This window comes from Carassius auratus, chromosome 44, assembly GCF_003368295.1.
Source record: "Carassius auratus strain Wakin chromosome 44, ASM336829v1, whole genome shotgun sequence".
NCBI lineage: Eukaryota > Metazoa > Chordata > Actinopteri > Cypriniformes > Cyprinidae > Carassius > Carassius auratus.
This window is the reverse complement of record NC_039286.1, coordinates 1,168,029-1,184,540: the sequence shown is the minus strand read 5'-3', so window position 1 is coordinate 1,184,540 and position 16,512 is coordinate 1,168,029. Positions and strand designations below refer to the sequence as shown.

At 35.8% G+C, this 16,512-nt stretch overlaps 1 protein-coding gene across 2 annotated transcripts in view; it reads left to right on the top strand.

Moving 5' to 3' along the window:
* The first annotated feature begins 8,698 nt into the window (after positions 1 to 8,698).
* The window catches only part of LOC113062047 (calcitonin gene-related peptide type 1 receptor-like), a 56,251-nt gene continuing 48,437 nt past the window's right edge, over positions 8,699 to 16,512 (top strand). For both annotated transcript variants that reach the window (XM_026231559.1, XM_026231560.1), the window contains exon 1: positions 8,699 to 8,997. The gene's annotated coding sequence lies outside the window, so the exon portion shown is untranslated. The remainder of the gene's footprint in view (positions 8,998 to 16,512) is intronic.

The window sequence follows — 16,512 nt, the reverse complement described above, 5'->3', positions numbered from 1 at the left end:
GCCCTTAATCATATTTTTTAGCGTTGTCTCGTAGCACAACGTGGACAGAGGTTTTCGGAATGCACCAGGTCTGAAGCATCCCATCGAACGCGTCTGCTATGGCTTTGTTGGTGTGCGAACCCCGAAACGGCTTTGCTTGTAAGGTGGCGTGGCGAAGAGTAAAGTTGTCATCAATCCACTGTACAGTTAAACTGAGCAGAGACATCTTCTCGCGCTTCTGTAAAACCTGTGTTAATGTTGGCTGCTGAGTTGCTTGCCAAAAACTGTGTGTATTCAGCGCTATGATGCGTCTTCAGATGTTTAATTAGATTGCTGGTGTTAAATGATGTACTTTCTTTTCCTCCTCTCGACACCTTAGCTGAACATAACTTACAGTCTTCCTTGCTGCTGTCATCATCCCTGATTTGAAATGAGCCCAAACCGCCGACATTTTACGTTAATATGGCGTTCACCTAGACAAAGCGGCAGTTTGTGGCGGCCAGTTTCGTTTCACAAAACGCACATGGTATCGGTGCGTGGTATCGGATCATTTTTATGAGTACGAGTATATGAGGACAGTATCGACCCGATACCTGATGCCAGTATTGGTATCGGGCCATCCCTAGTTATTTTCATTGTGATGAATTTGGCTCACATTTAACAAAAACCAACCAATTCACTATTTCACCAAATTAGAACACTTCATAAGACCAAAAAACAACAACAAAAAACAACAACATTGTTGGCCTTCTGGAAAGTATGTTAATTTATTGTACATGTACTCAATACTTGGTAGAGGCTTATTTTGCTTTAATTACTGCCTCAATTCCGCGTTGCATGGAGGTGATCAGTTTGTGGCACTGCTGAGGTGGTGTGGACAAGATGAATACGACAACTGTAGTCAAATTCCTTGGCACGTCTGTGTGTGGTGGCTCTTGATGCCTTGACCCCAGCCTCAGTGCATTCCTTGTGAAGTTCACTCAAAGTCTTGAATTGATTTTTCTTGACAATCCTCATAAGGCTGCGGTTCTCTCGGTTGGTTGTGCATCTTTTTCTTCCACACTTTTTCCTTCCATTCAACTTTCTGTTTACATGCTTGGATATAGGACTCTGTGAACAGACAGCTTCTTTAGCAATGAATGTTTGTGCTCCTTGTGAAGGGTGTTACTGATTGTCTTGTGGACAACTGTTAGATCAGAAGTCTTCCCCATGATTGTGTAGCCTAGTGAACCAAACTGAGAGACCATTTTGAAGGCTCAGGAATCCTTTGCAGGTGTTTTGAGTTGATTAACTGATTGGCATGTCACCATATTCTAATTTGTTGAAATAGTGAATTGGTGGGCTTTGGTTAAATTTGAGCCAAAATCATCACAATTAAAAGAACCAAAGACTAAAATTACTTCAATCTGTGTGCACTGAATTTATTTAATACACGAGTTTCACACTTTGAGTTGAATTGCTGAAATAAATGAAAATTTACACGACATTCTAATTCATTGAGAAGCACCTGTATCTATATATATACTATATAACCTGGATAAAATTCAATAATTTTTTCATCCATTTAAATATATAAAATACCAGATTTTCAATCCACAGAATGGGAATAGGAACTGAAATACGACATCACCTTGTCTTGACACCACTGGTAATAACAAAAAATAATGACTTTCTCTTTTTCTGTAATTTCCCATTCATGGTGAGCACTTCATGGATTGAGAAGAAATAACTGTGGGGTTGTTAGGGTTCTTCTAAAACAGCAAAATGGTCTGTATCTCATTTGCAAAATGGTCTGTATCTCATTTGTTCAGTGCCTCAGGGACTGAAGGTGGCATTGGGACAAATTGCAAGTTTGCCTGAGCGTGCATTAGATGTGATGACGAGCACTCTGCTCCACAAAGGAATGATATCATGGGTGGAGTGTATGGTAACACATACGAATGTATTTTAATCAGACATCATCAATTGCCACATTATCTGTTTCTTAGGGTCACTATGAGTTTGTGCTGCAAAGAGACACTCAATCCTAATGGAAATATCATTATTCGGAGGAGACTGTAGTTGCATATGTAAGAAGTATGATGTGACCTCATGACGCTGGCCTGCGTTCGTCCTCCTGTGAGAGGCATATAAGGACCTCACGGCTCTGTTTTTTCTTTCAGGCCTGAGCAGGCTGGAGTTCTGCTCTGATAGCTGCTGTGAGGGAAAATAAGGATATCTTGTCTTCGTGTTTCCTGCTGAGCTTAACCTTTACCTTAGGTCAGACTGTACTTTGAAAATCATCTCTTCTAAATGTGAACGAATAAAGCGTATAACAACATATAATGAAGGAAATTATTGTTATGATTAAAATCTCTACATTTAAAGCAACAAATTGGATATTAGTTTGCTTGGAATAAACAAAAATTGTAATGTTTGCTTGAAGAGGAATATTCAAGAGGTAAAAGCCATTTTGTGTTCGAAGAAGAAATGCAGATAATTGCAAACGTGTGGATTCGTACGCCTCTCTCAAACACAAGACCATTTAATCTCATGCTTCTGAATAGGGCACATTTAGTCCTTCTGAACCATAGAGATATCTTCCTTTGAAAGTTTTAATGTGTCATAAATATGCTGCTTCATGCTTATCAAATCTTTTCCTGTCTGCATGGGAATTTATGCAAAGAAGCCCAGATGGGTGAGGAGGTGGATCAGAAGGAGAGGGAGTGTTTGGTTCGTGTAAGAGTCATGGTGTCCCATTGTTTTAGCAATATGAAATAGAGCTATGCTTTGAAGACTGCTCAGCACGAGACAAATGCAGTTTTTTATTTTTTAATTCTGAGTAAACACTATTATTTGTAGAAACATATTCATTAATGAATTCATAATATTTTTTTGTGAATGCATCACTAATAACCCAATGTTAATAGTGGGTTAAAAGGGTGCCGAGAAACCTGTCAACTTTGATTATAGCGTTGTGGAAATCACAGCAGGACTGATATTTTTCCTCAGATTTGTTGCTTATTCTTTCCTTTATCATCCTTTTGAATCTCGCTGCACATACAGGGTTTGACATCAATTTTCCAGTTCCTTGACCTACAGCAGAACCTTTAAACTTTCTCAGTTCACCCACTGTGAGAGATGATATCAGACCTCGTGAGCAACATGCTGGTGAGAAAAAGATGCCCCCCCTTAAAGGCATATTACCCCCTGCAAATTCAGACTTTTGTAGCATGTGAACCTAAAGCAAGCATCCAAACGAAATAATCAAAACATTCATGAAACTGAAAACTGCTAATGACTATTCTATTATGATTATGTTTTTAAATAAGCAGCCTGTTTATGAAAGATGTAATTATTAAAAAGATGATACCTACACCACTAGGGGAAATGTTGTTTTTATTCGCCATTCAAAAGCGTATGATCTTATTATAAAATTGTTTTTACTGAATATTGATATGGCAACACAATATGTGTGAGGAAAACAATAAATTAGTTTTGATTAAAAATTATGTAATTAAAAACGCTATGAGAGGTAAAAGGTTCTTGTGTGATGGTTTATACAGTACAGTAGTGGAAAGAGTGATAAGGCAAACATTTTCACCATTTATAAGATTATAATGTAACGAAATAATCAGAATAACTATGTATTATTTAAAAAACATTTAGCATTTCATGATAGCAAGTAGATTATTTTCATTATCTTATCATTCTGCTTTTATATAAACAATTTGTATCTGGAAGCTTGTGTTATACTTCACATAAGAATCTCCATTGTAATTGGAGCAGTCAGTGTGGGACTAATTTTCTGTAACAAATCCATTCTCTTCACTTAAGGAAAACAATTAATTGCAATACTGACATTCTGCTTTTTCCTGCTCTGCAAGCTTAGGGATTTGGTGGCCTTTATGACTACATAATTTTCAAGTATTTATCTCCAGCACCAATCATTTGTGCTTATTGGAGAATTGCTGCAAAACTATTGATTCAATCACCTAAAAAACTAAACATGCATAAACAAAATCATAAACAAGCCTTGTCTTAAAATACTAATTTGAATTATAATTTTATAATACCTTTTATAAAATTTATTATAATTAAAACGATCAAGTTTTAATGAGTTTCAGAATTAATCATGTTAAATTAACTTCCTCAAAATGATTAACCTTTTGTTATTGCTCATAATGAGCTCAAGGGTCAGGAAATTGCAATGTGACTGTTTAAGCAAACATTAGGGTGCAAATTATGGGGTGTTAACTCTGCTAGACAGATGTGTGTAACTGTTGCATTGTGTCTCTATGCTTTTTCAGCATCTTGCGCAAGAACAACAGCTTTTCATAACAGCTCAACTTTTAAAACAAGTTTTTTCGAGAGCTCTACAAAAAAATGCTGGGTTTAAAACAACTACTTCTAGGTTATTTAGAAATATTGGACAGAAACCATCTGTGTTATTTGCTGGGTCAATCAACCTCCTGAATGTTTTTCCATTTTAAATAATAAAAATACATTCTAAGCGTAAATGATGAGGCAAAGTCCTTAAAGTTTTATTTTGACGTAACAAAGTGGTTCTAAGTGTGATTTTCTTACTTTTTTAATTAGTCTCCCAGTAACTCCGTTATATTGTCCATTCAGACTGATTTGCAACTGCAGAACTGCACGAACACAAGAGGCGGGATTTATCGCATGAACCAATCACAGCCAAACATAACCAGTCATTTCCAATCACATCGCATTGCCTCCTCTCACATGACTTTCGCCCATTCATTCTCAATAACCTCCTAGTACAGTCATCTCTGTTAATAAGTCAATGGGCAATCCTCCGCTTTAACTTTACCTGCAGATGTCGCTGTTTGACTGTATACTTTAGAAAACTAGTGATTCATAAACTTTTTAATGTTATACTTTGTAATATGTTCTGTATTTTTTTTATATTTTGTATTACGAATTAAAAAAACTTATCATCCGATACTTTGTGGAGACACTGCTTCCCTTGCCTCCTTGGATGAAACGCCCCTGATATATAGTATGTATGTATGTATGTATAGAGACCCCATAGCGCCATGACTTTGCTGAGAATGAATGGGGGAAAGTCACGTGATATACAGTACACACACACACACACACACACACACATATACAGTACAGAGCAAAAGTTTGGACACACCTTCTCATTCAAAGATTTTTCTTTATTTTCATGACTATGAAAATTGTAGATTCACACTGAAGGCATCAAGGGCTATTTGAGCAAGGAGAGTGATGGGGTGCTGCGCCAGATGACCTGGCATCCACAGTCACCGGACCTGAACCCAATCGAGATGGTTTAGGGGTGAGCTGGACCGCAGACAGAAGGCAAAAGGTACAACAAGTGCTAAGCATCTCTCGGGGAACTCCTTCAAGACTGTTAGAAGACCATTTCAGGTGACTACCTCTTGAAGCTCATCAAGAGAAGCCAGGAGTGTGCAAAGCAGTAATCAAAGCAAAAGGTGGCTACTTTGAAGAACCTAGAATATGGCATATTTTCAGTTGTTTCACACTTTTTTGTTATGTATATAATTCCATATATAATTCCACATGTGTTAGTTCATAGTTCTGATGCCTTCAGTGTGAATCTACAATTTTCATAGTCATGAAAATAAAGAAAACTCTTTGAATGAGAAGGTGTGTCCAAACTTTTGGTCTGTACTGTATATAGAGAGAGAGAGTATATAACAAGAACAGTTCACATATAGTATTTTTTATTAAATGTCAATTAAATCTTTTACAATCATGAAATCTTCAAAAACCTTGAGTAAATGTTTTAGGACATGATGGGAGCAGCAGAAACAGCCAATGGGAATCTGTGGGAAGAAAACTATTATCAGTAGGCTGTTCCAGTTATATCATGACATCTTGTATTCATGTTTGAAAGGTTACATCAGAACCAGCTTTTCCTCATGCTATCTTGTCTATCAGACATTTAAGTTTAAACCCGTTAAAGATAGCACGACCACAGCTGCAACAATGTGAGACTACAGACCTTTTCCTATATACAGTAATAATTTGATTGGAATACAATGTAATACAAACCTTAATTTCATTCAGGGAGTTTCCCGTCAGGCAAAGCAAAACACAAAATGACCCAAATGTATCCTATTTTAACTGGACTGGCATGGTTTACCAACATTGGGTTACACATACCCAGGGTCAGTCAGGTAGTGAGAGGGTTATAATTTGTTTTGGCATTAAAAATGACCCAGCAGCTGAGTTACAGAAAACTAACAAACACCTTTGCAAAAAAATTAAATAAAATCTTAATATGACCCAACATGCTGAACATAGACATACTCTACTGTTCTGTGCAAACAGCCACTTCATACCAATCAAGGTTTAAAACTGCCTTTTTATTTGGGACTGTTGTCAGTAAGCAGGTTTCAACAAATAGGCATATTGCGCCAGAACACCCATCACACACCAGCTCACAGGTGGAGAGGAGACAGAGTGATGAAGTCCATCAGCAGATATGGGGCTGGTTAGGAGGACATGATGGTCAGAGGCCAATGGGTGAATTTGGCCAGGATGGCGGGGTTACACCTCTACTCTTTTTTGATAGAGATTCCGGTGTTTTTTTTTGTTTTTTGTTTTATGACCACAGATAGTCAGGACCTTGCTTTTTGTCAGTATAGTGTCACTTCACTTCACTACACTGACCACAGGGTGAGGCCTCACTAACACCTCTTCCAGCAACAACCTAGTTTTCCCAGGAGGTCTCCCATCCAGGTACTGACCAGGCTCAACCCTGCTTGGCTTCAGTGGGCAGCCAGTCTTGGGCTGCAGGGTGATATGTGACCCTGGACCACAAAATCATTTTTAAATTGCTGGAGTATATATTTGTAGCAATAGCCAAAATAACATTGTATAGGTCAAAATTATAGATTTTTCTTTTATGCCAAAAATCATTAGGATATTGGTAAAGATCATGTTCCATGAAGATATTTTGTAAATTTCCTATTGTAAATATATCAAAACGTAATTTTTGAATAGTAATATGCATTGCTAAGAATTCATTTGGACAACTTTAAAGATTTTCTCAGTATTTAGATTTTTTTGCACCCTCAGATTCCAGATTTTCAAATAGTTGTATCTCGGCCAAATATTGTCCGATCCTAATAAACCATATATCAATGGAAAGCTTATTCATTCGGCTTTCAGATGTTGTATAACTATCAGTTACAAACACTGACACTTAAGAGTTTTGTGGTACAGGGTCACATATGGCTGCTGACAAAAAAAAAGAAATAAAAAAAAAATTTGAATAAATAAAAAAAAGGCCAATAATACTGATATTAAAGAAACTCTTCAGCGAAATTAAAAACTATATGAAACCTGTAGGCTATGATTTTAATAATTGCAATGTAGCATTCATTGTATGTAAACACAATGTAATGAATGCACAGTATTAAAGGTATTGGCTGGGCCGTCACTAGTGGGGTGAAAGGTGGTGACGATTAGGGGCCCATGGCTGAGGACTGCCAGACTGCGCTGATGACAGCCAGTTGATAGGCCACTGCTATGCATCGTCACAAAAGAACATCTCAACTGAGTACTCGAGTGCCATGTTCAGGGCGCATGCAGAGAACCGCGCCTCATGGACAACAACACTGAACCGAGCTCTCCTTCGCATCCTCCTGCACCTGAACGAACAAAAAATGAATTGCAGTTTAAATAAGCAAACAGAAAAAGATGTGAAAGAACCCACTTCAGCACGTCTGTGTAGTGTTCTGTACACACAGGGTGCACGCAGAGATTGACCCGTCTCAAAGCGCTTGAACATCGAATTGGAGAGTATCCTTGAAAAAAATAGATGGTTAAAGCTAAGTGAAAGTAAACAGATGTGTCTCATATTGGTATCTTTAAGTGACCTATTTTCTTAAATTGCTAATGCAACCTTTTACACCACCACTGTACAAATTTAAGCATTGCTTGGTAATTGGTCAACAAAGTATTGATACTTGTGTAAATATTGTCATACAGTTGTCTGAATCTTTTGTTTGATAATTCATTATATACCTTTTCTATCAAAGTTATCTGACATTATCAAGATTCAAGACAGTTTAACTGAGTTCTTGTCATATTTTATCACCATTTTCTAAACTATAGCAATTGAACTGTGATTATGTGAGAAATGTTGAAAATGTCTGCATAGCTACATTTCGGGTTGACTGTATATTTAATTTTTACATTGAAAAATATCAAGTGATATTTTACATTTAATTATTCGGTTTCTGTACCTGGAAACCTACAAACTTGATAAAACTTAAACATTGTATAATAGCACGAATAAATAAATAAACGAGCATACAAATGAAACTATTTAAACAGGGTCAGCTGGTACAACCTGCACCAGGGCCTGCAAACCCAAGTCTTAAATGACATTTCTTCATTTTACCAGTAGCCTACAAGCTATATTTTTTTCCCCTTAACTAGGCCTACTGTAGGTAAAAAAATAAATAAAAAATACTTTACAATGAGTTAAATAGAAGCACACTTGAGTGCTTTGTTTTGCTAACTATGGGCGCCAAATTGTATGATGCTTTTACCGCGAGGAGCCTCAACAGAAAATCTCCCCGAATTATCCTCACCCTGACAATAATATTATGCTGCCTACTTAGACAGCCTATTTTGGGCATGCTCAAAATGCCGTCTGGGAGGGCAGCTCGCTAGATTTTGAAACACAGCCTCAGTGTGTCTTTGAGCGAGATGGAGCCCGCTGTCAGTGATTCTAGGAGGAGCCCACGCACACGCTCCACACGCTCGGAGAGATATGAGTGTCAGTTGGACGCACTTGGATTACCGGCTGCTGAACTGAGACAGCGTCTCCGCTCATGAAAATATGTTCTGATTAAACGTCTTCTAACGAGTGGATATTCTCCTCAGTCGGAGATAAAACACGAGATGCAGCGACAGCATCAGTTATTCTAGTCCCAGACGATGGAATTCAGTTTGAGAAGCCCAGTGTGAGAAAGTGAAGTACGCAGGATTTACATTCTCATCCACATAACGGTAAGATTTTAATTATATTATGATGGAATAAACACTGTGGCGTTCGCTCTATTGCTTTGTTACTTGTCTGTTTTGCATACATGTATAAACTAAAGCTCAAAGTAACTTTTATTTTATTTTTATTTTTTAATCTTGCATTGCTTTTGACTTCTGCCTATGTGTTGTGATTTACATTGATATTTAGTTTTGTTAGCCTATTAAATATAGCCTTGGAAAAATTTATTAATAAAAATATGGAGAATAAAAATAAAAGAGCTCTTAAATTTGCCCAATAGGCTATAAATAGTAAGTGTCTACCTGGTAACATGCAACGCTCTATTTGCAAATATAAATTACTGTAGAAAAAAAAATAAATTCATAATTTTCTACTGTCAGTACATAAAGGCATATATTTACTGAACTTAAAGCCATCTGAAAACAGGAGCTGATCTCTTTTATTGGTTTAGCAATTATATAATAAGAGTGCACATGACAGTATGGGCAGCATCTGTGTTTAATAAATCCACTGTTAAAAATTTATTGTAATTTTACAGGAAATTCCTGGCAACTAATTGCCGTGAATTTACAGCAAGTAATATACAGGTAATATATTGTTTTTTTAATACAACAGAGTCCTGTATTTTTACAGCAGTGCTACTGTGATTAAAGTAGCATTATTACAGTAAAATGCTGTAATTTATTTTAATTTACTGTATATTTACTGCAACTCAGTTGCCAGGAATTTCCTGTAATTTTACAGGAGACAATTACAATATTGTTATTCAAAATATATTGTAATTTCTAAATATAATAAAATACTGCAATTTTCCATCTTCCAAAATTAAAACCAAAACAATGGCAACTTTTTATTATTTTTTTTTATTAACACACTATGCAACATCACATATTACAAACTTATTTTATCTTTTTTTTTCATACAAACAAAATTACAATTTCACTGAAGAATCTAGCTCACTTCCAGACGTCCAGACAGTCTATCATCAGGGGGAACATGGTAATAAATAACAAAAGGTCCCAACCAACTGGGGAAGCTGTGAGGTGTGGGTGGGCATCAATACTAGCCCATCAACTCAAAGCCCAGGAGTCTTCTTAATAGGGTGCAGACAGGTGCGTTGATCCCCCGTCTCTTCACTGCTTTGCTGACATCTTGGAGTTGATTCCACAAAAAGCTCTGAAAACAGAGAGAGTGAAAACAAGTTTTCATATCAGGTAATGATAAATACTGTGTAAAAAAAAAAACACAAAAAGTAAACTTGCTTGTAGAAAAAAAATGACGTTGATGTATTTATTTAACATCAACACATTTAACAACATAACATTTAGAATTACATTGGCTTTTACATTGTTTTTCTTAAATATATAATGTCACTGTATGCACTGTAAATTGAATGTCGCTTTGGACAAAAGTGTCTGCAAAATGGGTCATATGACGTTGCTAAAAAGAACATTATTTTGTGTATTTGGTGTAATGAAATGTTTAAGCGGTTTAAGGTTAAAAAAACACATTATTGTTTCTCCTCTACAGGTACTCCTCTCCTCGCCTTCTGAAACGTGTTGATTTTTACAAAGCTCATCGTTCTGAAAAGCGAAGTGTGCTCTGATTGACCAGCTATCCAATCTATCTATCATGTGACTGAAATGTTATGCCCCTTAACATACTGTCCAGCCGAAGCGACGAGACATAAGTATTTAATTATAATGTTTATTTCATTATAATGTCAAAACCCATTATAAACGTGATATAAGCATGATTTCTGGTCGTGTTCTCTTTTGGAAGGCAAAACAAAGTAGTTTCCCTTTTTAAAGAAACAGCGTTTAAGAGTGACGCTTCAATTCAAACGAACGAACAAACACATGAGAGGGATTTCAAAAGCATAAGGAGCTGTCTGTTCTGCTCTCTTTAGCTCTCGATCGACCTGGATGTTTTAGGCAATATTAAAATCCTGGCGGGGAGGTGTCCCGTATGAACGGCGCATATGGCCACCCTATACAGATTAGAGCTGCACGATTAATCGTTAAAAGATCGCGATCTCGATTCAGACACCCTCTCGATCTCATTTCTAAAAGACAACGATTCCCCGAGTCTGTTAAACCTTTGACAAAGTCTTACCGGATCATTCAAATCCGTGCGCGCACTGCCGCTGACACAGAGAGAGCTCTTACCATGTTTGGTTAAGAAACATCTTCACAAACAGTCTTTTCAACTACACAATATTATATCTGTCTTACAGTCATTTATATTATCACAGAAATACTGGGATAAAGTTTATAGTTTAAATATAAACATTGATGTCTATATGGCAGCGATCAAAATATAACAAATCCCCTTTTGAAAGTACTGCGCTTTAAATAACGTTTGTGTCGATTGCATTGTTTCACCAATAGGTGGCGACAAGTGTCTTAATTTATTTGTCAATGAATTAATTTTTCATTCAAGAGAATCGTTCAAAAACGCTGATTCATCCAGAAATGAAACAAGTGTAGTAGGTTTATGAGTGAGTCGTTGAATCAGTGATCTAAACAACTTTTTCATCATTCTAATATTAAAAAAACTGGGGTTTTAAATATATTATATATACACTACCAGTCAAAAGTTTTTGAACCATAAGATGTGTAATGTTTTTTTAAAGTCTCTTCTGCTCACCAAACTATATTTATCTGATCCAAAGTACAGCAAAAACAGTAAAGTTTTGAAATATTTACCATTTAAAATAACTGCTTTCACTTGAATGTATTTTAAAATGTAATTTATTTCTGTGGTGTGCAGCTGTATTTTCAGCATCATTACTCCAGTCTTCAGTGTCACATGATCTTCAGAAATCATTCTAATATGCTGTTTTGCCGTTCAAAAAAAACATCATTATTATTATTATTATGTTGAAAACAGATGAGTAGATTTTTTTCAGGTCTCTTTGATAGAAAGTTCAGAAGAACAATAATTGTGTGTAATAGAAATATTTTGTTATAAATGTCTTTTTCACACTTGATCAATTTAAAGAATCCTTGCAAAATAAAATAATTAATTTATATACTTGTGATAATGATAATGTTAATAGTAATAATAATAATAAAGAATCGTAAGAGAATCGTGATCTCTATATGAGATCAAAAAATCGTGATTCTCAATTTATCCAGAATCGTGCAGCCCTAATACAGATTTTCTTCATTTACCAAGAGCTTGTGACACTCCAAAGAGAAAGGAAAAAGTAAAATCACATCTAATGACTTTAACCCCCAAAATTGACTTAATGAAAATTGTAATGTTAAACTGCTGTCTGTCAGACTTCTCTGTGTTTACATAAATGTCTTGCAGGGCAATACCAACTCTATGTTAGACACTTAATAGCAATAGATTTGTCTCCATCCAGCTTTTTACATTTTGAAAACAAACAAAAAAATCCTGAATGGAAACGGTTCAAATTCACATAAAATATTCTAATATGAATAAAACTTTTTATGTGGATTGACTTGCTAATAAATGCAACATAAATGCACATTTGTTGCAACTCTATCGGCTGTTTTAAGTTGCCCCTTAAGTTTTGATCCCACAGCGTTTCATGACTACTCTCCTGTCCATTTCTAATTTACATAACAGAGCTGATGGAAATGCTCTCCAGTTATAGGGTTTCTTTGCCAAATTTCTACGAATGCACTTAAAAGGTGCAAAGGAATTGGATGGAAACCTGTCTTTTGACATCAATGCATAGAGTATATCATAGAGTCTATTTTCTTTATAAGTATGCAAACAGTTTTAACATACCTTTAGTGCTTGAGGCCTCTTTAGAATACTGTTAGTTCGACATGTAGACAGCGAAGGTCGCTGCACTCCATTCAGAAGGTTGTTGTGGGGCACCATCACAGTTGTCCCTTCCAAAGACATCATCCATTTGTCTGCACTTAGTGCCTCTCCTGAAATGCATACACAATATGATAACTAAAAGAGCACTAGAATGCTTCACTACACACGCATGAGTGGCAGTATTGGCAGAATGGGCAAAAGTACCAATTTTATCAGGTGGGAGACAAAGTTATGGTATGGTTTTTCCTAATTTAGACTAGGCATTTTAAGGATGCTATAGGATTATGTTGAATTACAGCCTGTCCTTTCTTCTTTGACATATAACCATGTGACAATTATTAACAGGGCTTAAAGCAAGCATACGTATGTTCCATCTAGCAGCCAGTGTGCAGCTGATCCTGCGGACGGTCTACAGCTGTTCCCGCTCAGTCTTTTCCTTCTGACTTGACCGTTCATGACCGTGGTACAGTTATGACGCGTTTCCACCGACCCCACCTCATTTCAATAAGACGAAATATTATATCAAACACCACTGCTTCCTTTCGTTCTCATTTTCATTCGTTAAACATATTAATAGCCGCAGAAATGAAGTTCAAGGAAATGTGTAACGTTAGGCCTTCATAATATAAAACAAAATATTATACCAAACAGTAGCCTATTATTTCCTTTTTTCATTTTAACATATTAAAAGATTAACTGAATAAAGACCAAAGATTAAATGTTCGGTTCACCCAAAACGAATTATATTTTATGCTTTACCATTAAAGAGACATCACAGCCAGCGGCAAATGTCAGAAGGTCTAGCCGAGTTGAGAGTGCTCCCGACGGATTAATGATCACTGAGCTCCCGCTGATCGCGTGGAGTTGACCGTCTCCGACATCAGCGAAACTTTTAATAGACGCAGTCTTTATAAATAAACCGCATATTCGAGTTTTAAACAACTACATTCTCGCCTGAAATAGTTAAAACACTATACCTTTCATGACACGATGACAGTAATATTTCAAAAATTATCAAAAGAAATGGCGGTTGAAATTACAATGCTGCATTGCCACTCCCGAAAGTTTAGTATCGTTACCTTTGAACAAGTACCTCGCGAGCAGGGACTTTCTGAGGGGCATTTTTTTTACCCAGAACTTTATTTAGATCATGGTAGCTGCGGTGGAAGCACACCGAGTTCCAGCTCAAAGTCCATAGTTTCTGGGTAACTTAACGTTAAAGTTCTTGCGATGTAAATTTGGATAGAGTATGAAGACGCGATTTTAACTAACTTCACCCTATTCCACTGAATTATACCAAATGAAACAATCAGCACTCACTCAGATCAGCAGTATTAATATATAAAGACTTAAAAAACAAATTTTATGTTACATACCTGAGACATGTTAAAATACTTCTGGTACCGTCCGTTGGCCGCGTAATTTCAAAATTCAAACAGCAGCGATCCCACAATGCTATGCGGTTGCTGTAAAAAAATGCTTCTACAGTGTAGTTACAATAATTTTACAGGACTGTCCGTTAATTTCCCATCATGCATTTGGATTTACAACAAAAACATGAATACAGTGCGTTGTTGTAAAATGTATTGTAAAAATTACATCAATTGCTAACAGTGTCTGCTTTAAATATGAGGCATCCAGTCAGATGTTGACAGATATTTTCCTGGATGCCTCAGAAACTGACAGTGCTTTGCAGTTCCATGCTGGTAAACTAGTTAACGTCCCTTTGTTTCTGATTATGATAACCACACCATTTCATAATTTGTGTAGAACACTCGCTCATTCTATAAACCCTGCAGGAATCAGTGTTTCTTGGTTTCTATCTCCTTTATGGCAGGAGGATTAAATAGGAGTCACCATATAAGAGATGCAGCTAGGAAATCTGAAAAATGATGAAACAAAACCATGCAGATGTTGCTTTTACAGTTTGGTTATAAAGTAATAAGGATCTTTTAACGAAGGTATTTGTTGTGATGCATATTTTACCTTTTTAGTAACAATGCAATCAAATGATAAGACACTAAGCAGAGATGTATCTTAAAAAGCCCGATTTTCTTTTTTTAGATAAGGGTTTGACTTTACTGTAACTGAATAGTACAAAATGCATTATTTGAGTAAGGCTAAGAGCAGAGAAGTACAGCTACAAATAGACAGTGATTTTAGATACCGACTGCTTTTGAAGAATGCTTGTGAGCTTTCCTTTCTGATCAGCGTGACAAGTTCATCTCAAACACGAAATGAAGGAACGCAAACATGAAAGTGAATCACTATAGAGACTGAAAACAACCATGTTAATGTAGGACTTGTTTCAGTCCATGCATGGGGTCATGGACATTCACTTGTTGAGCTCTGCTCCCAATTCAGCTAATGGTTTATGCATTATTCATTGGCGTGTTTTAGACAGGACATTCTTGTCTCCAGTGATTTAAAATATTATATGGAGGTAATCTACTAGAAAACTCATACTTGCCACAGACCTAATGCGCTTTTGTAAAGAAGAAAAGTAATAATCTACTTGACTGTGTTATGCGCTGTTGTATAATTGATTCTTTTTTTATGATTATTATTGATCATAAGTATAAGCAGAATAAGTACAGTAACTATATATATAGTTATCTTTCCTTTGAAAGTAAAGTACCTTTTATAATAACACCAGCTCTTAACAAGTACAAAGCTTGAAAATGAAACCCATTAACTATAATTAAGTTTTGTTTGTTTCAAAAAAAAATTTTGTCACAGACAGTTAAGAGCATCTTTTGTGCATTATTGTTATTCAAAGCAGGCATTTGCGCTCTACCTGCAGGATGTAGATTCATATTCTTCTTGAGGAGTCAGATGATGATTCAACTCAAGTGTAAACAGCTGAAAATAATTACAGTTTTCAGTTAAGTAATCTCCCTAGAAGATTTGATTTTACTCTGTCAGGTGGATTTTGATTTAATTTGGTCAAGTTTTACTCTTGAGGTTAGGTTTTCATCCATGCTTGTTCTGGACAGGCTACACATGAGGTGTAAGGAATCAGTAGATGGCGCTAAAGTACAATCATGTGCTACACAGCGATCTAGACTCTTGTATGTACAGAGACGCATTTAGAAGATTGTGCAGTATGTTTTGGACCTTTTTTCTACAATAAAATTAAAGGCCAGTACGATTTTATTTTATTATATTTATTTATTATAAAAAAATTAATACTTTTATTCAGCAAGGGTACAATGAATCGATCCAATAAGTGTTTAGAATTTCACAAAAGTTTTTACATAAAAAAAATATATATATATTGTTCTTTTGAAATTTGTTTTCATTAGTGAATCCTGAAAAGGTACCCATGAGAGTACTGAAAAAAAATATTTAAAAAATCCACAAAAAATATTTAGCTGCACAACTGTTTTCAAAATTGATAAGAAATATTTCTTCAGCACCAAATCAGCTAGCGAAAATTCAGCTTAGCCACATTTGCCACATTTTAAAATATATTAAAATAGAAAAGAGTTATGTTAAATTCATAATAATATTTCACAATATTTCAGTTTTTCAAAAACATTAAAAGCTCAACTTTTGAATGATAGTGTGTTTCATATGATTCATTTGAAGTAAAGCATTCTACACTGAGCAGCTTCTCTTGAGTTACTTGTTCTTTCAGTACATAACAGCTTATAAGAATTCATAAGTAGTCACATGACCTATTTGTAATGATTGAGTTCATTTAATGAATTTAG